The sequence below is a fragment of the Loxodonta africana genome, chromosome 10 (genome assembly GCF_030014295.1).
Source record: "Loxodonta africana isolate mLoxAfr1 chromosome 10, mLoxAfr1.hap2, whole genome shotgun sequence".
Classification (NCBI taxonomy): domain Eukaryota; kingdom Metazoa; phylum Chordata; class Mammalia; order Proboscidea; family Elephantidae; genus Loxodonta; species Loxodonta africana.
The window spans coordinates 101263617-101287585 of NC_087351.1; the positions used below are offsets into that span (position 1 = coordinate 101263617).

Here is a 23969-nt window from a genome sequence, read left to right on the forward strand (position 1 = left end):
GTTGTAAGAAAAATCCTGAGGGCAGTTTCAGTCATGACTGAATTCAAATACTGAGCTGATATTGTCAGGAAGATATTTTTCACCATCTCTTAGCTCCACCTTTTGCTGTTTCGGCTTTATTTTCAGGCAAGTTCTTATATGACATCAAAGAGACCCACCAGCATCTCCAGGTTAAGTTCCACAGCTTAGAAAATAGAATGGGGAGACAGAGCCTCCTTCCCGATATTTCGTGGAACTAATTCTGGTTCCCCTGGCCTCGTTTTCATCTTTAAACCAATCACTATGGCAAGGAGTGTATGGTTTTCTCAAAAGCCAGGGCTGGGTCCCACACCTACCCCTAGAATGTGGGGGTCAGCCCCACCCTAACTTCAGAGACTAAACGGAGAAGAGAGACCAGTTCCCCAAAGAAAAACCAGGACTCTGTTACTCAAAGTAAGAAAAGGAGACAGGGCTATAAAGACCAATTTTCTTCTGTGACTACTGAGTCTCTTTCTAGGCTGCATGGTCCATATACACCTGTGACACCAGACAGACAGTCTGCAATATAGTCAATTCTAGGCTGGGGTGGGGAGGGTTAGACTTCTTCGCACAGAGAATTGACACCTTTGACAAGGTTCGTTCTGGAAGACAATATGTCAGATAGCATGCTGGCAGTCAATAGAGGGCAACCCAAATGCAGACAACCTGAGGAGAGTTTGATAAAGAGACATTCACAAAGACATGGGCAGGGTGTAAGGACACCACAGGGCTGGTGCTGCACCCTGGGGATAGTGACATCTGGGCACCCTGGCTCCTCTGGCCCTGAAGGGACAAGGAGAGGGAGTGGTTACCAAAACCCAGAAGCAGAAAGGACTGCCTGGAGAGGGCTGCCGGACAGAAAGGTGCAGCTGGGCTGAGGCTTCCCCTTAAGATGAAAGGTGAAAATGGGGAACAAATATCAAAATCTCATGCTTCTTTTCTCTCTCCAATTTTCTGCAGGAGCTCCTTATTGGATGAACCACTAGGAAGCCAGAGGCAGGAAGCCCATTGTGATGGTTAAGATTGTGTGTCAACTTGGCTAGGCCATGATTCTTATTGTTTTGGCAGTTGTATAAAGTTACGATCACTGCCCTGTCGAAATTTGATGTGATCACCCCCATGATGGAATCTGCTGAGTGGTACCGGCAGGGATGGGGCCTGTGGCGACTCACTGCCACCTCAGCCTTCATCTCTCTGCCTTCCATCACCTACTTCCTTCCTGCTCACTTTGCAAACGTTGTCGGCTTGTCCTGGATCCAGTAGCTGTCTCTTGTCTGACCTCTGGCTCTTAGGACTTGAGCTAGCAACTTACCTGTCCATCTTGGGATTTGCCAATCTTCATGGTCTGCAAGCAAGAGTCCTGCTACCCAACCTGCCTATCTTTGGTTCACCAGCCCCTGCAGCTAAGTGACTCAGGAGAAACCTTGCGGCCTTGCCTGCCGACCTTGGGGATTTCTTGACCATCACAACCTGTGAGCAGGATCCCTGCTCTCCAACCTACTCATCTTGGCTTCACCAGCTTCTGCGGCTCCGTGAATTGGGAAAAGACTCCATCCTGATTCAAGAACTTGGGATGTTTCAACCCTTACAATCGCGTGAGCAGTTCCTTTAATATAAATCTATATATATTTATACGCATTACTAGAGAACCCAGCCTAAGACACCCATTGACGCAGTTCATGAGGTCAGCTCCCAGAGCACAAAGTTGGATGGAGAAGGATGAAGAGTGGGTTCCGAGGAGCAAACAGGTACTCATTTTCCCAGTTACACTTGCACTCCATTCATGTGTCAAATCAGGGAAATATCTGTGAGATGCCTGAGTATGTGGCTGTTATCTATAGTCACAGACTGGAGCATTGATTGCTAAACACTTATGTTTAAAATGGCCTTGTAGACACTGAAATTTTTGGGATTGTGAGCATATATGACTCGCGAGTCAGTGTGGTCCATTGTGGATGCTTCTTGGTTATGAGGCATAGGACATGGTCTAGTTTTTGTTCTTTTATTTAGCTACACAAAAAAAATAAAATGATTTCTAGAAACTAAAGTCCCTCATCTTTAATATGAGCATCATATTACCTTCCCTGCCCACCTAATGGTATCTGTTAAGTGGTACGCATAAAGGATTGGATATAAATTGTTTTGAGGATGATGAAGTACGGATTGCATATTGACCATTTCAACTTTAATATGTTAGCATAAGAAATGTGTTCATATATTTTACTTATGGGTATGCAGTTTTGTAATTCGTACATCAGGGAAAGTTCTAAAGCCCATTTGACTTATTCCATACATGACAATTTTTTTTTTTTACCATGTGATAATGGAAACGAATTAATGCTAAATTAACCTCCAGTTTACTCCAGGCTTACATTAAGGATATGTAGGATTAGCTATGATGATGTTTATTTCTAGAAAAAAATTAGTCAAGTTTTTCACCTGACAAGTGAGTCACGGTGTTTATTACCTGTTTATGATTAGGCAAAAGAAAAAAAAAAAAAACATTCCTGTGTGTCCCATTGGATTACAAAAGTCCTTTAAAGGCAGTTTATTAGCCATGGATCTCTCTGCTATGTCTCCCCTGCAGTTCGTTGAGAATGTTTTCCAGAACATAACTAGGCTTATCGCAATTTATTTCTGCATTGCTGGCTCCGAGGATATTGCCTAGTGTTCCAGATCCCAACTGGAAGCTGTTCTTCAATAAAAACTACTTTGGAGAAAATGGCCACACTCCTCCCACTTCTTCCCATTCCCTCTTACTCCTCTACTCATCTATCCTGATATTCTGGCTCCTAAAGCTCTTTGACCAGATTGCCTTATTGTTCCAGGTGTCTAGGAGCTCATCAGTGATAGCTCCCGTAAGTGTGGGCTATGTGCTAGGAACTCTACATACCAGATTTTATTTAATTTCCCCAACAATCTGATGTGCTAGATATTATCCCTACCGTACATGAAGAGACTGAAGCTTAGAGAGGGTAAAAACAGAACAAGAAATTGAACGCAAGTGTCTGAATCCAAAACCTATGACCTTAGCCACCATTACTATATAGCCTACCTGTTTCCATGATGTTCTAGCAGGTTCTGTATTTATTTTTTTATTTCTTTTAGTAAAATCTGAATGATCACTATTGAGAAAGAGATGTTAATTAGGTCAAGATGCAAAGGGGTTTTGCTCCAAGGATGTCAGGAAATCTTTGTGTGCACATATTATTGCAATGATATTAAAGATTCTTTCCTGAAGAAGGGGCTATTATCATTCCAGAACACCATTATCAATTTGCTACTCTTTATGAGTCCCTATAAAGTTCTAAATTGTAATTATTATGATATCACATAAAATTCAAGGCTACCAGGGAGATAAATGTTCAAGAGGAGGTGTGCTCAGCATTGTGATACACTATTGTCACAAAAATACAACACATTTTTTTTAAATATAAAGAATGTAGAATGAGGTTGTTAAATGGCTAAAAATCTACATACGGAATTTAAACTATTTTTCCTAAATAGTGAATGCAAGAGATTAAGTCTAATGATATAAGTTACCCCTGGTAAAGTTCTCAGTCAATTTTATGCTGTTTATATTCCATTTAATCTTCCTTCTTAAGCCCACGGGAAAAGTGTATGTGAAAAAAGTGCACAGCCACTTTTTAAAATTAAATTATGAAGGATAGTGAAAATTTTAATAGAAAGAATAGAAAAACACTTGATTCATTTATTTATTCTTTCAGTGAATATTTGTAAATTTTGCTAGGTGCTAGTGGTATTGGGGATAGTGGTATTGGAAGGAGCCCTGTAGCACAAAGGTTAAGTGCTCAGCTACTAACCAAAAGGTTGGTAGTTCAAATCCACTCAGTGGCTTTTCAGGAGAAAGACCTGGAGATCTACAGCCTAGAAAGCCCTATGGGGCAGTTCTACTCTGTCATATGGGGTCCCTATGAGTGAAAATAGATTCCACCTATGGTACATCAACACCATATTTCAAATGCACCAATTCTTCTTCTGTCTTCCTTATTCATTGTCCAGCTTTCACATGCATATGAGGCCATTGAAAATACCATGGCTTGGGTCAGGCTTACCTTAGTCCTCAGAGTGACATCTTTGCTTTTGAACACTTTAAATAGGTCTTTTGCTGCAGATTTGCCCAATGCAATGCATCTCTTGATTTCTTGACTGCTGCTTCCGTGGGTATTGACTGTGAATCCAGGAAAAATGAAATCCTTGACAGCTGCAATCTTTTCTCCATTTTTCATGATGTTGCTTATTGGTCCAGTTGTGAGGATTTTTGTTTTCTTTATATTGAGGTGTAATCCATACTGAAGGCTGTGGTCTAATGATCTTCATCAGTAAGTGCTTCAAACCCTCTTCTCTTTCAGCAAGCAAGGTTGTGTCATCTGCATATCAAGGTTTGTTAATGAGTCTTCCTCCAATCCTGATGCCCCATTCTTCTTCATGTATATAGCCCAGCTTCTCAGATTACTTGCTCAGCATACAGATTGGATAAGTGTGGTGATGCACACCTTTCCTGATTTTAAACCATGCAGTATCCTCTTGTTCTGTTCCAAAAACTGCCTCTTAGCCAATGTACTGATTCGGCATGAGCATAATTAAGTGTTCTGGAATTAAGTGAGAAAAATGAGAATTCCAGAACACTGTAAAGATTACACCCAAGAAAACTTTATGGAGCAGTTCTACTCTATAACACATGGGATCACTACGAGTGGAACTGACTAAACAGGAATGAGTTTGGTTTTTTTAGTATTGGAAAGCTTATGGTCTGATGGGAGATTCAAAGACATAAATAATACAAGGTAGCAAATGTTACAATAAAATTTAAGTATACAACTGATGAATAGATGAACAAAATGTGGTACATACATACAATGGAATACTACTCAGCCAGCAGGAGAAATGAAGTCTTGATACATGCTACAACATGGACAGGACTTGAAAACATTACGCTTAGCAAAATAAGTCAATCACAAAATGACAAATATTATATGATCTTATTTTTATAAAAAGACAAACCCATTGCCATCAAGTCAATTCTGACTCATAGCGACCCTATAGGACAGAGTAGAACTGCACCATAAGGTTTCCAAGGAGTGGCTGGTAGATTCGAAAACTGATGACCTTTTGGTTAGCAGCCTGAACTCTTCATCACTGTGCCAGGGCTCCATGAAAAGGCAAATTTATAGAGACCAAAATGTATTCGTGGTTACCAGGGGCAGGACAGAGAGGGAAAGAGGTGGTTATTGTTTAGGGAATACTGAGTTTCGGTTAATGGTGTGGAAAATTCACACTGGTGGTGATTATTGCAAATGCTGTCAGTAAGTTATACACCTGTAAAAAGTTGAATTGGCAAAAATTGTGTGACAGATATATTTACACACACAAAAAGAATAGCTTCTGAGGCTGCTTATGTACAACTAAAAACCTCATGGGATTTGGTCCCTCGGTTTGGAGGTTTTGGTTCATGGTTTCATGGGACATCCCAGTTAATTGGTCTAATGACATGTTTAGCGTTTCTGTTCTATCTCCTAGTTTACTGTGTAGTGCCTGGGGTAAAAAAAAAAAAAAGTTTGCAAGCAGCCATCCAAGGCACAACAGTTGGTCTCTATTCACCTGAAGCACAGAGGAAGAAGGAGAGTCAGAAACAGGAGAAGGAAATGGAATGTGTGGCTAATTGCCTCCATGAACAACTGCCTCCTTTGCCATGAGACCAGAAGAACTGGATGGTGCCTGGCTACCATTACTGAACATTTTGATCAAGGATTCTATAGAGGAATACTCATAAAGGCAGAAAAATGTAGAACGGAATTTCAAATTCTCGTGGACTCCAGACTTTCTGGAGCCACAGAGGCTGGATAAAGCCCAGAAACTATTGCTCTGAGATTTTTAAACCTTAAAATAAAAAATTCCCTGAAATCTTACAACCAAACAATAGTTTAATGTAATTAGTAAAAAATATCTGTCTTGAGCATTATGCTCTTTTAACAACTACCTAGATGGGATTAGATTGACAACGGCAACTCGAAAGATTATATAGGAACTTTAGAAGACAAAGAGTTTATGTTAATGGGAGAAGATCAGCTCAGAAAAGGAATGTGAGAATGGTTGCACAACTCGAAGAATGTCATCAGTGTCATCGAACTGTATGTGTACAAACTGTTGAATTGGTATATGTTTTGCTGTGTATATTCTCAACAACAAAACACATAAAATTTTTTTTTTAATTATGTAAGTACGGTGGGTATGGATGACCACTACTCAATCTTGGGGATCAAAAAAACTTCCCAGGCCATATGATATTTCCCCTGAAACCTAAAAGCTGAGTAGGCGTTAATTAAATGAGCAATGGGAGGAAGAGGGAAGGGAGGGGGAAGTATTTCAAGCTAAGGGGCAGTGCGTGCAAAGACCTGGATCCATTTTAAGGAAATGAAAGTAGTTCAGTGTTGTTGAAGCTGATTGTGAGAGAGGGAAGTGGCAAGAAATTAACACTGCAAAGAAATAGAAGTTAATTTTATAGACTCTTAACCAAAACACCAAACCAATTGCCATCAAATCAATGACTTATAGAGACCCTATAGTACAGAGTAGAACTGCCCCACAGAGTTTTCAAGGAGTGGCTGGTGGATTTGAACTGCTGACCTTTTGGTTAGCAGCCTAACACTTAACTACTGTGCCACCAGGGCTCTTCAAACCAAAAAAACCAAACCCAGTGCAGTTGAGTTGATTCCAGCTCATAGCAATCCTAAAGGACAGAGTAGAACTGCCCCATAGAGTTTCCAAGAAGTGCCTGGCGGATTCTAACTGCGAACTCTTTGGTTAGCAGCTGTAACACTTAACCACTATGCCACCAGGGTTTCCCCAGGTCTCTTAGCAAAGTTAAATAATTTGGACTTTTATATTCTATTAAAGGCCATTAAAAAAAACCTGTTGCCATCGAGTTGATTCTCATAGCGAGCCTACAGGACAGAGTAGAACTGCCTCATACAGTTTCCAAAGAGCACCTGGTGAATTTGAACTACTGACCTTTTGATTAGCAGCCATAGCTCTTAACCACTATGCTATCAGGGTTTCCATTAAAGTCCATTATAGTCATTAAATGGCCATTAAAAATTTTAAACAGGTGAATGACATGATCAAATTTGTGCTTTAGGAAGATTATTCTTATCTCAGTGTCCAAGAAAGATCAAAAGGAAGGCAAGATTAGAGGTAAAGTTATTTGATGTTGAAAGGGAAAAGGTGTTGAAATAATGAGGCAAGATTTTGTGGAGATCTGAACTAAGGATGTGGCAAGAGATGGAGAGATACAAAGATATTTACAAGGACTAGAGGGTACTTTGGAAACCCTGGTGGCGTAGTGGTTAAATGCTACAGCTGCTAACCAAAGGGATGGCAGTTCAAATCCACCAGGCGCTCCCGGGAAACTCTGGGGACAGTTCTACCCTTCCCTATAGGGTCACTATGAGCTGGAATCGACTCGACGACACTGGGTTTGGTTTGGTTTTTGGTTTAGAGGGTACTTTAGCTGGATGGCATATATTTCAAAGGTGAAAGAAAGAAGGATGAACTAAAAACATAATTTGATGAGCCAGCAGTCTTCATTTGTACAGGCTGCAAGGAAAGCTGTATCCTCAGAAGACAGCCAGATTTCACTCAAGGTGGAGTTGTCGGAATGCTCATTGTGGCAATGGAATATCCAGAGGCCACAAGTGAACTAGTTTGGAAGGTAGGAGCTTATCCAACGATCCAACGTGGGTTCTCCAGAAGGCAGAACCTGAGGGAAAGGACTTATCCATATTACTTTATTTAATTGTGCAATCCCAGGATGCAAGAGTGAGGAGCAAAAGAATGAAGTAGAGAAAGAAGGAGAGCCATATGAAGATGCATTATGGAGCTGACTGCTGCTGGGTTTGACTGATTGCTCACTCCCAAAGGACCATCCTCTGAGAAGCTATATAATGTCATCACAGAGGGAAAAGGGGAGGGGTTTAGCCACTAACTCCAGTCTCCCATTGGTCAAAGTTTTATCTCACAGGGCATGAACTTCCCCACACTTCAAGACTGCACATACATGAGAGCAATAGAGGTCTTCTGGAGGTATCACTAATGTAGGCCCAGGGCAGGAGGCAAGAAGTTGTGATACTGTTGAGTTATGCCTGTATGCAAGTGGTCAGAACCTATGCAGAACAAGCTATCTCAGTAGCAACTTGAGTGAAAAAGGTGAGATTAAGAGAATATAGAGTAGTGCTTAAAAGGTGCATAATACAGTCCTCTTATACCCTTCAGGTTTACTTTTGTTCACCATTGTATCCAATTCCCATACTACAGCACGGGGCCTCCATTTTGTAAGAATCAGCTCTCCTCATCTTTTCCCCAAGAGTCAATTTCATGCTGTGAAATTTTGATCAAACAGCTGAGTAGCACTAGCCCCACCTTTCACAGAGTCCCTTTCAAGGAGATGGCCAGCAGAAATCTCTGAAAATCTTAATGGATTACGTGCCATGACCCATCAGATAGGTCAGTTGATGAGCATGTGATGGGACCACTACACCTGAATCCTTTAAATCTTTGATGATAGTGATAATCTCTACAGTTCCTCCTGGGAAGAAGATTGCTTCTCACATACCACATACGGTAGGAATGTGTTTGTGTCTGTGGAGAAGGAATGGCAGAGGTTTCCGGGGCTTCTACTTGGCCCTTCCTACCATACACTAGAAGTCAGAGAAACAACATGAAGATTCTGCTAGCTGCTCCAGACAACTATGCCTTTGGAGACTATGGAAATATCTATGAGATAAACTTGGGCCCAAATTCTATTTATCACCTAAACTCCATTACCCCCTTCTCTAGCTTGAGGACCATGATGAAGTTTCAGTTCCTCTACCATCAGACAGATAAGACCCCACATCTAAGAGTGCTCAAAAAAAATCTGTGTGTTTCCCTTTCCCCAGTGCACAGATATCCTGACAAATGGTCACAGGTCCCTTTGGGCAAGGATTGGGAGATTACTTAGTAGATACAGAGATAGAGATGTAAATGTAGATATAGTAGATTGCAGGGTTATTCCTCAAGAGGACCTAAGCTCCCTTTCAATAAATAGGCTATGATTCTATGAATTAATTTAGATCTTGAATCAGGAAGAGGGATCAAAAATTTCCATTCTGGTGGCTGACGTCAGCCTTCTGTGCACTAGTTCTCAATTTTTAAAAATATAATAATACAAGTCAGCAACCCTAGTCAGTAGTCTATCTCACTTCCAGGAATACCATGGTCTATTAGCCAACACCGAAGATCCCTGTTAAAGGGCATTGTGAATTGCATTCTGACTTTGCTGCCCATTGTATATATTATGTCTATCTTGGCTATGTTAGCTAAGTGCTACCACTGGGCTCCACCATTCTGGAATCCTGTCATTCCCACTGATACTGTGAGGCCCAGTTTTTTGGTAGCATCTCCCTCCATCAGTCTTATTTACAAAGACAACTTCCATCAAACATCTAAATGGCTGCCAGTACTTCTCATTGTTTTATTTAGTGGGGTATCTCCTGGGATCTCCCAGTGGACATAGTCTGGTGGTAGGTTTCTAGGTCTTACATAACAAATTAGTCCTAACATACCCACCTCTGTGAGACTTCCAGCTTTTCCCTCAATACTATACCAATGAACTTCCAGCATTTCTACCTCATTTACTAAGGTTCATCATCCTGTAAAAGCTACAAGGAGTCATCCCAACAGATTTTTAGGATCATCTTGAGATTTTGTTTCCAGAAATTGAAACCCAAGTCATGAATGAGCTCTCTCTTGTTCAATAAATGCTCTCTACCCAGTCTTATATCTTCTTCCCCAACTTGAGGCCAACACCTTTTAGATCTACTCCTACAAGAGTTCCTTAGGTCCTACAAATCCTTGGAGTGTCGGCTATTCCTCAAAAGCTGTAATTTGCTAATCAGGCTGTGATAAGACCTACCTCTGGTTATTAGCCTGGAGGTTATGAGGGGTGGATCTTGAAGAGAACTAGTGTCATCTTGCAAAACACCTGCCTTCAATGATGGTGTTGCACCTTCTCTAGGAAAGGGGAGATTGCGCTCCTCAGACAAGATGGAGAGCTATTTCTGACATCCTAGAGAGTTTACAATTTTCAGGCTCATCCACCCGAATATCCCTAACACAAGTCACAGAGTCCCACTCTTTTCCTATCAGGGCATTAACTTTGACATACAACACCTGTCGAGGCTATGCACTGAGTCGTCTGTGCAGCTCTGGTACACTTAAAAACTAGGTCCTGGGCCTGATTTTCAGCTTAGTTTACAGCAAATGAGAGTCTTCTTCAAAGTTACTGTAGAACACACTGGCTTTCATAGAGTGTCTTTACTTGTCAATTGATGATCATGAGCTTTTCATTTTCTCATATCAAGTTTTTCAACGTAGTTAACAAAGTCATCCCACTCAAAAATTCATATCATTATTGTTACTCTTGTAACAACCAAGTGTAACATATCCCAATGCCTCCTCTTCTACATGCATCTCACCCCAATTACCTCAGGTGAATGCCTTAGTAATTGCGATGCCACCACAGGCCAAGTATTATCACCATCCCATTTACCACCAGCAACAGGTTTGTTATTTATTGCCATCAGATTGCTGTGTAACCTAGCTGGAAAATTCTATCCTGAGTATCTGACTTCTAGGACTACTCCTGATACTGTTTTAACCTGGGTCCCCCGGAAAGCACAGCCTAAGGCAAAGGACTTGAATATAATCTTGGCAATCAGAAACAAAGAACAAGAATATTAAAGAACATAAGAAGAGCTAATATGCAAGCAGGCTACCACTAGGTGTGACCGATTGCTCAATTCTGTGGGCACAACCTCGAGAAGGTGTAAAAACTGCATCTCAGCACTGCACATTGGTGGAGGGAGAGAAAGGGGGAGAATTTCTCTACTGGCTCCAGTCTCCCATTCCTACTGGTCAAATGGCTCACTTTTGGGGTGGATATTAACTTCCTTGCAAGTCCGGGTTATACATACATGTGTGCTGTGTGGAGTTCCGCAGAAGTATCAGTAGAGAAGCCCCAGGTGAGCAGGCAAGAGGCATGGGCAAGAGGTGAGGCAGTCAGGTTGGCCTACATGAAATCAATCGGAATCTATGCAAAACTGGTTGCCACAGGGGTAGCAGAACAAGAGGAAGAAGCTGAGGATCTGAAGCAGTGAATAGCAGGTTGGTCAAGGGAGGGGAATCATAGGGAGCTGTGGAGATGGGGATACAAGAGAAGCCAAATGACTATATATAAGATAAAAGCTTAGGCCTTAAGAATAAATTGGCCTATAAATGTATTTTGTTTGGCAGACCCAACTTTTGTAAATTTTTAAATTAAATGTCTCTAGGCAGGGCACGCATTTTTTCCCTATTTGCCATAGTCCCTAGCAATCCCTACTGTGTTCCTAGCACAGGCTACACATTTCCCTTCCCTCCCTGACTCTTGAAAGCATTTGGGCTTGTTACCGCAGAGGATTGGGATTATCTCGGTAACAAGGCATGGTGGATTTAGCTAGCTGCAAGTTTTCCATCCAAATTACTCTCAGCAGCCTCTGGATGAAAATGACTCATGCCTCCTGGAAAAAAAGTAAGCTAAGGCCTGGATTCTCTGAACTCCTTCGGACCTCCCAGTACAGGTGAGCAAGGAAGCAACACGGTTAGTTGATTTCCTAAAACACTGAGCACATGTTGGGAACAGTAGTAGTCTCTTTTTAAGAAAATGCTGAATGCTTTTGGGAAATGAAGAGAAGACATTTGAGGATTTTAAGCAGACTCATTTATGTAAAGTGGTTTCTTCCTGGTTCTGATTAAACACAAAAATGACTGCACCTGGTTCTCTTCCCCACCATTTTATTTTTAGCTCGGGAATGGCCCTCAGTTCAGTGACCATTTCCCCTCTCTTCCAAAAGCAAAAGAGTTATGTTTGCTGAATTGCTAAAGCAGAACTTGAGATCTGCTGTCTATCACATCGATAATAAGTTAACACCAATCTTTTAAGTAGACCCTGTGGTTTTGTAAGGGACATTGAATTTCTTATACTCAACCCAAGGCGGACAATAGATACCATCAACATTTTAATCAGATTGTATGTCACAGAGGTATTTCTTGAGGCTCACTTGGTACCAGGCATTGTATTTGGCTCTGTTGATGCAAAGAGAGTTAAGATATGGGATGCTGCCCTTGGAGAACTGAGAATCTAGTAGGAAAACACATGATATAATGGGAGGTCTGAGCAAAGTGTTGGGGAGGCAGTAAGAAGGGAGGGAAGCCATCACTGAGGAAGTGACATTTGTCTTGAGTCTTGAAGGATGACTAGCACCTGAGACAGAAGTAAGGATATGGGAGTGATGGCAGCTCAGAGCAGTGAGCAGAGGACAGAGACAAGGTGTGGGACCTCTTACCCCTCCTGTCTACCCGGGCTGCCTTGACCGCTATTGCCTCTGTTCACCACCTCACTTGGCATGCTGCCGTGGCCACCTTTATCAATGATCTCTGCTAGAATCTGCCAGCACCTCTGAGATAAGCAAATTGCAACATCAGGCTGTGAATAGCAAGTTAGTCACCAGTACCCTGGACTGAGCACACTGGGGCTGGTTGTATATTCAGCCGCAGCTATAAATTTTCAAAGGTAACATCATGCAAATGACAGCTAGAAGCAAAGAGCCTAAATGTTCTAGATTTATTTTCTCATTCTCACAAGCTTGAAGTTCAATGGCCAAGAGCAGTGATAATTTACTATGTTGTTGCATTCTTCTGAATATCTATTAAGAAATCTCTATCTGCAGAGCTGGATAAGTACAGTGGGTAATCGGGTATATTTATTATCTGTGGAATATTTAAACATTTCTTCTTTCTAGTTGTTTAGTACTTGATGGTGTTTTTTACCTTCACTGACTTCCTGTTCTAAATCAGTGAGACTATGTATCGATGTACACAATTAAATTGTCTGGGATGCTTCAAAAAACTGATGTGTGGTCTCCACCAATTAAGCCACAATCTCGAAAAGTAGGACCCAGATATCTATATTTTCAAAGCCCCTCACATGACTGTGATGTGAAGCCAGGGTTGATTACAGTGCCTCTAGTCCAACAGAGAGAAGAAGAAAGAAAGAAACTTACATTCATTAAATAGACACCATTATTGACAGCTTTCCTCTTTATTCTTACATAGTTTCAATAACATGATAAAAGGAAATGTGATTAGAATGCCCTTTGAGTTTGGGTGAAATACTTTGATAAGTTACTTGGGATAGGAGATGAGCCCTTCTAAGAGCACGCTCAAGAAACTGAAAATAGTTTCCCATATGACAAGGGGAAGAGTTAGCTGTCTCTTTTGAGGGGCTGGGGACGAGAAGGCAAAGAAAGACAGGAAAAAGGGAAAAGCAACTTGCTACGAGCCTGCAAGTCTTCCATGAACTGAACTCTCAGTGCTTCAGATAAGTATTTCTTGTTGACACAGAGTGAGTGGTAAGATTGCTGCCCAAGGTGACATGGGCAATAGGAAAGCAGGAGCTAGAGGGTCGGGAAAGTCTCCGCAAAGGCCTGGTCTCAACCATGGTAATGGCCAATACTCATAGAGAGTAATTTAGACATTCAGGAGTAGGGGAAAAGGTTGAAAGATATTTTCGCATTGTGACTGAAGAGAATTTGCTGATGTTGGGAGGTCGCCTTGGTGACGGGCTTACAGCTAGAGCTGCATTTGTGAGGTTCCTTAGAGAGCCAAAGTAGCTCTGGTGGTGCGGTGATTAAGCGCTCAGCTGCCAACCAAAAAGTTGGCGGTTCGAATCCATTAGCCACTCTGTGGGAGAGAGATGTGGCGCTTCCGTAAAGATATACAGCCTTGGAAACTCTGTGAGGCAGTTCTCCTCTATCCTATAGCGTCACTATGAGTTAGAATCAATTCAACGGCAAAGGGTATAGACAGTCAATATGATTGTACATGCGCATCCAGAGTTTGGAGCACCTGGAGAGCAATCATAGACCAGCACTTTCCAAGGGTGTTCCATGGAACTTGAGTTCTGAGGATGTTAAATGAAAGACATTAACAAGGGTTCCACATCAAAGAAATTTGGAAAATGGGTCAAAGGGGACTTCTAAAGCCTTTAATATGCCAATGAGCACGGCGACTCTCTAAGAGGAAACTCTAGACTGCAGCTCTCTCTCTCTGCTCTCACAAAATATCTCAACAAACCAGAATTCCCTGGGAGTCACTTTGGAAACACTATTTCTGACCCATGTATGAATTACTGGTGCCATGTAGATGTTTTCCCAAGAAATGACCGGGAGACGCATAGACATAAGGACACAGTAATACATTTTAAGTTTGTCTACTTTTTCAATTGAAAACGAAAGTAAATTGTTTTCCCTTTCAGTATACTTTCCTGGGGGGGTAGGGGCGGGAGGTAGAAACAAGACTTTAAACAAGCTGTTACCCCTGCATGAGGCATTGCATAGTCTATGGATGTTTACCCTCAGTTATCGTTAATATGATGTAATGGCTCTGCAGGATTTATTTCACCAATTCCTCGAAACTCAAATTCTCTGTTGAGGATTGAAATAACATATGTGTGGACAATACGGAGCCACAAAGTTAAGAATTCATCTTGCTGAATTTCTAATATTGTACATTCGTGATGTGACTCCGTAAGTCTGAGGAAATCTGAGAAGCAATTGACACTCAACATCAGGAGGTTAGAAATAGTATGTGCTACTGGGTCAAGTTTGTCTTTTTTTACTGGGTCAAGTTACCTTTACTGAAATGGAAGGTGTATGATGGATGTAGTTATGGGCTGGGAAGCAGGAGATCTGAATTCTCATCCCAGTTATCCCACAGTCTTGTCTTGCTCTCTGACTTTGGCCAAATTCCTAGTGGTCCATATGTCAAATGAAGGATAGGTGATCCCAAAGGTCTCTTCTAGATAGAAACTTTATGTGTCTGGCTAATCACACAATAGCTTCCAGCATCATAGCAACACACAAGTCACTAACCATCTGTCAGTTTGTCATATGTGGTGGCTTACATGTTGCTATAATGTTGGAAGTTATGTCACTGATACCAGCAGAGTCACCCAGGGTGAACAGGTTTCAGCAGAGCTTCCAGGCTAAGTCAGACTAGGAAGAAAGGCTTGGTGATCTACTTCCAAAAATTAGTCAGTGAAAATCTTATGGATCACAACAGAATATTGTCAGACATCGTGCTGGAAGATGAGCCCCCTCTGTTGGAAGGCACTACACAATAGCTGCAACGATGGGCCCCAGCATACCAGTGATCATGAAAACGGCACTGGGCAACATTTTGTTCTTCTATATATACAGCTGCCTTGAGTCGAACTGGAGTATAACAATACTCCAAAGCTACTACAGAAAAGCTTGGAGAACTCAGAACCTGGAAGAAAAAAAAAAAGACCGCTCTTAGGAAAGCTTCCTTCTCAAGAAAGAGGCATCAGAATTTTTATAGCCTTGATTCTCAGTGGGGTTGGGGATAGGGATTGCAGAACACTTAGTTGAGAAATCTTTCTACCCGATGAGCTTTTGGTGCCTCGGTCATTCCTGGGGCTCCTTCCCTTAGTCCATTGCGTCACACAAGAACCCTGGGGTTACATGATTCTGGGAGAATGGTGAAGGGTCCACACGATGTTGCACTGGAGCTCTGGTTCTTCACTTGAGTGTCCAGCTATGATGCTCCTGCCCTCATGGCAGCCTGGGTTGTGATCCTTCTGCCTGCTCAGTCCTCTCTATCACACTTGCAGCTGTACCTGACTTGGAGGTTTACTACCCTCTGCCCTTTACTTTCTCATGGATCACTGGAAATCTCACAATACAGCAAATATTTTTCTGAGTTATGAAGAACTCAGTCTTTTTAAGTGCAACAATTTTCTCTCATTTTCCAAGGGTGGGCAGCATATCTTTTCTTAGAAGTCTTAAGCCAATAATATGATTGGAGTACTATATGGTGCAATTTTAAAATCTTAATAAATCACCTACTTGCTTTCCCTTAATATTCGGAGGTACTAACTAGGACTTCCAGAATAACGTTGAATAAAACTGGGATAGCAGACACCTTTGTCTGGTTTCACCATTAAGTACAATGTTTATTCTTGTTTTCAGAATGTTTCCTTTTTCAGACTAACAAAAAAATATTATGAGTTTTCTATTATGAATTTACATTGGACTTTACCAAATCCTTTCTCTGCACCTATAGAGGTTATCACATGGCATACTACGAGATGAAAATCTCTCCCTTTCTTTGTATTCTCTGAACCACATTGTATAGGGTGAGAATTACTTATTCTTTGAAGAGTAGTTAGAACTTACTTGTAACATCATCTGGACTTACAATTCTGGATTTTCATTTTTTATTTATTTCTTACATCTGGGCATTTTCTTACTTTCATGTGAATTCAACAATCACACATTTTTAAATCACTGTATATTATCCTGAAATTCTACACATTATGCAAATATTTGTATTAATTTGCTCCACCATAGCTCTAGAATCAGAAGTCTTGGGTTATTTCTTTCAGAAAGTTTCCCAGAAGTTATAGTATTGTGTTAAATAATCCCCACTTTGCAGTCCCTACTCAATTTGTAGATCTAGGCATTGTGCAACGACAGCTGCTAACATCACAAAAAGGGAGACATCCAGACATTATGTGCCTCTCGATGAACAAACACCGTATCACCTACAGTCTTGCCAAAAAAACTAAATCTCAGCCTGATCAAACCATAAATTTACAGGACATATAGAGAAGAGAGGAACACGTTAAACTACACCATACAATGTAACCCGGAAAATCTAGATTAAACGAATCTCTACAGGTCAAACAACCTAGGCTCTTCAATGAATAATTTGCAAGGGATAAGAAGGGGTGAGGGAAGACCCTTTAGATTAAAAGACATTTAAAAGGCAAATTTAAAAACAGACAAAATTAAAGTACAGAGTTTATGGATGCACAATCGTGGGGTAAAATTTTTTTTTTTTAAGGAAATGATTATAATAAAAATCAAGATGATGGTTACTTTTAGGAAAGAGGGATCTAGCAAGTGAAGGACCCTGAGGTAGCTGGCAAAGTTCTATTTCTTGACATAGTGGTGGTTACAAGAGTATTTTCTTCATAGTAATTCCTTAACATGTAATTTTGCATCATGCAGTTTTTCATATAAAAAAGCTTGAAAAAAATCATTATTGAGTACATATGGGATAACAGTATTACCGTTCAAAACATTAAAACCAAAAAAACCAAACCCAGTGCTGTCGAGTCGATTTTGACTCATAGCAACTCTATAGGACAGAGTAGAACTGCCCCATAGAGTTTCCAAGGAGCGCCTGGTGGATTCAAACTGCCGACCTTTAGGTTAGCAGCTGTAGCACTTAACCGCTACACCACCAGGGTTTCCAAAACATTAAGTGCTACTAAAACTATTTTATAAAATCACAAGCCAAAATCCAAACTTCTCATTTCTGTCTAGCTCCTGCTGTGTTCCAGGAGAGAAAAACTTGTTCAAATTCTATACAGCCAAATGCCTAAGCTTCTTTAGTATTCTATCTTTCTACCCTTTAGCATCAGCAAGAGAAAGAAGGCTACCCCATCCTCAGAATAAGATCTATTCATCCTTCCTTGCCCAAGACAGATTGACAGTGAGGACTTCCACTTCCTTTAGTGAATTTCCAAAAACTCTCACTTCCAATCACAGTGTATAATCTCAGTGGCTCAGAAAATATCATAACGGCTGTTAGTGTATTTACCAAAATCTGGGTTATTCAACATGAATAACACTATGTGGTAGATACCACCGTTTGAGTCTAATTGCATATTTAGAAAAAAAATATTTCTTCAATTCTTCAAAAGCACGTTCAAGTTATACCTGACCTAAATTTGTGTCGTAACCAAGACATAATCATCTTATTCTAAAATATATTAAGATGAATGGCACGGTGTTTTCTCCTGTAAAATAGGTTCTCTGTTGGGATTTTTTTCTCAAATCCCATCTTGCAGTTTTCTCAAAACAAAGGAAATTTCGGCTTCCAGAAATGGAAAACTCCAAAAAACTTTCTAAAGTTAGTTCTCCCCCATCTACTCCTGTTACTGAAAATCAGATCAAATCAAATTAAGTTTTAGCCTTATCAGGCACTTGTTAAAACTAAATCCAGTCATATTCTATTATATTCTATTTCACCTAACCCTTGGCTCTTTTATAAATCTTATAACCTACTCTAATTCTTCCAGTGTAATAAAAGCCACTTCAAAGTACTAAGTCATCCTATAGGAAGAATTGCAACCCTGGTGGTGCAGTGGTTAGGAGCTATGGCTGCTAACAAAAAGGTCAACAGTTTGAATCCACTACCCGCTCCTTGGAAACCCGATGGGGCAGTTTTACCATTTCCTATAGAGTCACCGTGAGTCGAAATTGTCTTGATGGCACATAACAGCAGTCCTTAAGGAACCATAACTGGACTAAAGGAGAGATCTGAGCATCACCTTGAGATCCCAGACTTTGAGACAGATGTAATAACTGGGCTAACTGTGATAGAGATTGCTAGTTACCTACCAGAATTCATTTTCCCTTCTTTCTGGGCAAACAGATAGATGACATTCTTAGCCTTTCCTGCAGTGAAGTGACTAAGTTCTCTTCAGTGGACTCTGAATGAAGTGATATATGCCACTTCCAGGCTTGGTCCATAAAAACCTCTCACACTTGTTCCTATATGCCCTTTTCCTCTACTGGGTGATGACTAATGAGACAATGCTTTGGATGGCTTCCAGATGCCACAGTTTGAAGATGGCAGAACGACCATCAACCTAGGTCCTTAAATGACTATGTGGAGGAGAGTGGCCATCAACCTATTATAAGGGATTTTTGTTTTTAAAGCCACTGAAATTTAGGTTTTATTTTTACTGACATTTAACATTCTCTAATAAACCAAACCAAACCCGTTGCTGTCAGGTTGATTCCGACTCATAGAGACCCTGTAGGACAGAGTAGAACTGCCCCATAGAGTTTCCAAGGAACGCCTGGTGGATTCAAACTGTTGATCCCTTGGTTAGCAGCAGTAACACTTAACCACTACGCCACCAGGGTTTCCAACATTCTCTAATACAGAATGTTAAAAGTAGCGATGTCTATTTTTGCGATTTGCCAGGATCCCCCTCCCCCCCGCAAGAGAGGCTATAGTTGATCTATGGAATCCTAGACTTTACTATGTTCCCTACCACCACCCCTTCAATGCAGATTAGACTCATGGTCCTTTCTTATGACTTCCTTGGATACACTCTTAATTTCTTGCCTCGTATTCTCTCTGTCTTGCTCACATTGTTGCTGTAGGTTGCCATCTAATTGATTCCAACTCATAGCTACCCATTTGACACGAGTTGCAGAGTAGAACTGCTCCATAGGGTTTTCAAGGCTGTGATATTTTGGAAGCAGATTGCCAGGCCTGTCTCCTGAGGTGCCACTGGTCATGTTTGAACCACCAACTTTTTGGCTAGTAGTCGAGCACTTAATGGCTTGTGCCACCCAGGGACTGATTCTCTCTCATAATCTCCTGGAAAAACCCCAGTCTGGTTACATCTAACTTTTTACCTACTCTGACACTCACAAAGCTAACTGTGGCTAGGTTCACTTTCAATTCATAATCACTGACCTAAAATTGGTCCATAGTGCTGTCCCACAATCTCACTATATTTCCATAATCCATTCATTTGTTCAGTCTCCTACATAGCAATTCCATACCTTCTCTCCTTGCTACAAATTTTCAGCACCTCTTCTCTCCTCTTCACTCTCAGCTGATGAGTTAGATTTCTATTTCAATAAGAAAATCGAAACAATCAAAAATCATTAGCTCCCACCATCTCTTCTACTGCCTACCTGCATCTGTTTTATGTATAATTTGCCTTCCCTTCTGGGTGAATCGTCTGTGCTCCTTTCTAAGGCCAAATCCTCCATATGTGCATTGGGCACAATTTCCTCTCATTGCTCAAGGATATTACTCCAGCAATTCTGTCCTCCCTCTTCCATCATCAAAATTTCCTTCTATACTGGCACTTTACCATCAACCCACAGAACATGATAAAATAGATTTTTGTTGCTCTGTGCCATTGATTTCAACTCATAGAGGCCTTATAGGACAGAGTAAAACAGTCTCATAGGGATTCCTAGGCTGTAATCTTTATGGGAGCAGATCGCTAGGTCTTTTCTCTTGCAAAGCTGCTGGTAGGTTTGAACAGCTGACTTTTCAGTTAACAGCTGAGTGCTTAATCATTGCACCACCAGGGCTCCTATGATGAAATATAGCCCATCTTAAAAAAAGACAGAAACTTGACTCCATATCCTTCTCCAACTACCGACCCATTTCTTTGCTAGCTTTTATAGATTTTGTCATTAGGGGCCTTCGAGTCTATTCTGACTCACAGTGATCCTATGTACAGTGGAAAGAAACACTGCCCAGTCCTGGGCCATCCTCACAATTGTTGTTATGCTTGAGCCCATTGTTGCAGCCACTGTGTAGGTCCATCTTGTTGAGGGTCTTCCTCTTTTTCGTTGACCCTCTATTTTACCAGTGAGTTGGAACTGACTTGATGGCAACAGGTTTTTGGTGACATCCTTCTCCAAGGACTGGTCCCTTCTGATAATATGTCCAAAGTAGGGGAGATGGAGTCTCGTCATCCTTGCTTCCAAGGAGCATTCTGCTTGTACTTCTTCCAAGACAGATTTATTCACTTTTAAAGATATATTCCTGAAAAAATTTGTCTATATTCACTGTCTTCTTTTCTCTAATCTCATTGTTTCTTGAAGCCATTCCAGGCAGGCTTTTGTCCTCACCATTCCATCGATACAGGTTGTGTCCAGGTCACAAACGACCTTTATGTTGCCAAACTCAGTGGTCAATTAACAATCTCCATTTCTTTCAACCTGGCAGCAGCATTTGATATGCTATATCACTCACTCCCTTTAGAAGTATTTTATTTTCTTGGCTTCCACGAACCCTTGTCTCTTGATTCTTTGCCTTCCTTCCTGGTCAAGCCTTCTCATCTCTCAAACCTCTAAATACTGGAGTGCCACAAGCTCAGTCCCTGGTGCTTTTGTCAAGTTTCATAACTTTAAATACCATATCTATGCAGATGGTTCTCTTTAAATCCAGGCTTGTATATCCAACTGCCTTCTTCACCTTTCCACCTGGGAGTCTGTCTCATAGTCACTTCAAAATTGAATTTCAAAAAAAATCGAACTCCTAATTATCCTCACCCTCAAACCTGCTCAATAAAAGTAGCTTCATTTTTTAGTTGCCGAAGCCAAAACCTTTGTGATCCTTGACTATTCTCTTTCCCTAATACCAACAGTGCATCAGCAAATCCTCTTCAGTCTTTCTCCAACTATATCCAGAATAGGACCACTTCTTACCACCTCCGTTACCGTAATCTCTCACCAGGATTGCTGCAGTAGTATCCTGTGGTCAAAACTGCTCTTTCACTCCCAGTATCCTTCCACAGTAATAGGATTTTTAACTCAGTACCTGGCCTCCCAAAATGTAGATGATAATTCCTAACATTTCTTGTAGCTTGGTGTAGCTAAGGGGATGTAAGCAGAAATGGCAGTTATTCTTCACATATAGTTTTCATCAGTACTTGGTTCCCATTCTCCTAGATGGGCAATGGATGTTGGATTTATTTTATGTAGAGTCCTACACAAATTTAGCTTCAAGCAGCTCCATCCTCCACCTCTCTCCACTCCCAGCTAGCTTGTTGTCCTTCTTAATGAAACGTCTAAAGCTGCCACTGTCTAGAAATCCTGTGTCTTAGGCATCTACAGTTTACAGTTCCCCCAACTTCCTGTGGTCTTACACCCACCTGCTTCACTAATTCATAGTATTTGTGCAGACCCTGGAGACATTTGACTGTCAAATAATGACTTAAGGTATATGAGTTCTGCCATATTCACAAGGGAAAACTCAAAAGATTGAGACTCTTTGAGACCCAAAGGAATACCCTCAAAGGAAATCGAGGCATCAAGAGACAGTGATTCTACATAATAATTTTTACACCTACTATTCTTGAGGCTGACTCTGTTGGCCAGATTTTTTTCCAAAGCCATATGGATCATTACTGGAGAGTTGTTTGCTTTGGTTCAGAATCCAAGTCCGCTTTCTTTTGAAATGTCTATATAGGCCAACCAGACTCTGAACATGTGCAGAGATTATTGCAAACCAATTAATCTTCCCTAGGAAAGATCCAGGCTTGTGCCAAGGAACTCCTGTTTTAACCAATTCGAACATGAATTACATTATTGAGCTGGCAGATGCTATATTTAGAAGTTACTGAAGGCCTAAATTCGAACAATAGCTAATTCAAGTGAAGTTCAAATTCGTCAAAATGAGTAATGTGTAAGGAGGTATATAGAGAGCTCGGTAGTGCTCTGTTACATATTCATGTTGAGCTTTCATTAACAAGAAATACTGTTGTTTCCATGTTACGTTTAGCCTGTTTTTATAAATAGTTTCAACACAAAATTCTTGGAAAGTGGTAACAAAATGTGCTTTGGATGGAACTCACGGACTTTTCTTTTTAGCATTTTGTCCAGGAATAAGAATTATTATGAAATCATTTAATCCATTCATTAATTCACCACACTCCTATAACAAATATTTATCTAATTATGGCAATGATTCATTCAGGCACCAAGTTTACAGCAGGAAAAAAAAGAGCAAAGTGGAGATTACAATCTGATGGGGGGAGACAGATAATAAGCAAGTAAATTTAAGGGTTATGAAGAAAAGTACTAGCAAAGTAGGCAGGGATGACGTCCTATTCACATTTGTATTGCCAGAACCTTGCACTTAGAAGGAGCTCAAGGGGATGAATGGGTTAATGACTAAATATGATAAATTTTACAGAACCTCTGACTCAGGCAGGACATTTGCTTTACAGGCATAGAGTGCGGTGGAGTTAAGGGAGGTCCATGCTTCCAGTTCCACCAAACTGGAGCCCAATTGTGTGCTGGCTGCAGGTAGTTTCCAAAAGGAGAAACCTTTGGAAACACAAGCCCTCGTTTTGGCTTCTGACCCCCTCACCACTAACAGCTTCAGAAAAACCACTGCTGAGGTTTTCACCTCATCTGAAGTGTTGGAATTCTTTGTTATTGTTGTTAGTTGCCATCGAATTGGCTCCCACTCATGGCAACCTTCTGTATGACAGAATAAAATATTGCCCGGTCCTGTGCTGTCTTCACAACGGTGGATTAACCAGTAAACAAGGCATGCACAGGCTTACAGTAAGCAAGGTACACATGGCTTAATTGTGTTTACTTCCTAGTCTGTAAAGTACAGTTCCACATGTGAAACTGTGTACTACAGATTACTATGTCAACCCACCTCTTTGAGGGTTTCCCTCCTTTTCACTGTTGTTCTTCTTTACCAACCATGATGTCCTTTTCTAATGATTGATCTTTCCTGACAACGTGCCCAAAGTAAGTGAGCAGAAGTCCTTGCTTCTAAGGAGCATTCTAAGGAGTTTGTATTTCCTTTAAGACTGGTTTGCTGGTTCTTTTGGCAGTCCATAGAATATTCAGTATTCTTTGCCAACACCACAGGTTAAATGAACCGATTCGTCTTCTGTTTTTCTTCTTCACTGTCCAGCTTTCACGTGCATCTTATGAAGCTGGGGAACTCCACAAATTAGTCTTCTACTTGGAACAAAGAATACCTTGCTGGGAAGTGAGTCTGCAAGTTAAAATGTTTTCTGATGAGTTTTCTTTGCTCCTCTTAGTTCCTTGGAGAAGTAATCGATGCCCAGGGCCCCCTATTTTTCCCCCACGTTAATTTATCCACCTGGTGATTCACTGTAGTTCCTTATTGCTTCATAGAACAAAGTCAGCACTTCTTGTTCCCATACACTCTGCTGTGTTGGCAGAGTCTAA

The 23969-nt window shown here is 40.9% G+C and overlaps 1 protein-coding gene across 7 annotated transcripts in view; it reads left to right on the forward strand.

Annotated features, from left to right (window-relative positions):
- GPR65 (G protein-coupled receptor 65) overlaps positions 1 to 23969 on the forward strand; it is a 170626-nt gene that overhangs the window by 29875 nt on the left and 116782 nt on the right. For 3 of the 7 annotated variants that reach the window (XR_010323206.1, XR_002785343.2, XR_010323205.1), the window contains exon 2: positions 979 to 1613. The gene's annotated coding sequence lies outside the window, so the exon portion shown is untranslated. Of the gene's footprint in view, positions 1 to 978; positions 23767 to 23969 lie in introns of all 7 variants that reach the window. The other 4 variants (XR_010323203.1, XR_010323201.1, XR_010323202.1 and 1 more) reach the window with 2 other exon arrangements.